Here is a 382-nt window from a genome sequence, read left to right as displayed (position 1 = left end):
TACTACTACTCCAGTCAGTCCGCGGCAATTGCCCATATTCCCACGTATGCCCTCCCCGTCGTTAACTTTTTTTCCTGCTCAGAACGAAAAAAAAAAGAAGCCTGGATTAATTTTTTAGGGGGTGCTTCCAAGTTTCCTTGTTGAGTTTGTTTTCAGAAGCTTCTTTCCTCTCTCGCTAAGCAGCAGAGATCTTGGATGCCACTCAGTTGTTAGCACCACTTTTCTTTTGGTCATTCATCACAGGGCTTGTTTGTTTCTTTTTTTTCTTTCTCGTTTTTTGCATCATGTAAATCATTAGTGAAGAGATGTGTGATTATTTTTGCTTCCAGTCTCGTCACCCTCCCCCCTTAGCATTTTCTGCACCAAAGGATGAAAGTAAAAA

Source organism: Rhipicephalus microplus, chromosome 9 (assembly GCF_043290135.1).
Source record: "Rhipicephalus microplus isolate Deutch F79 chromosome 9, USDA_Rmic, whole genome shotgun sequence".
Taxonomy (NCBI): Eukaryota; Metazoa; Arthropoda; class Arachnida; order Ixodida; family Ixodidae; genus Rhipicephalus; species Rhipicephalus microplus.
This window is presented reverse-complemented; position numbering follows the sequence as displayed.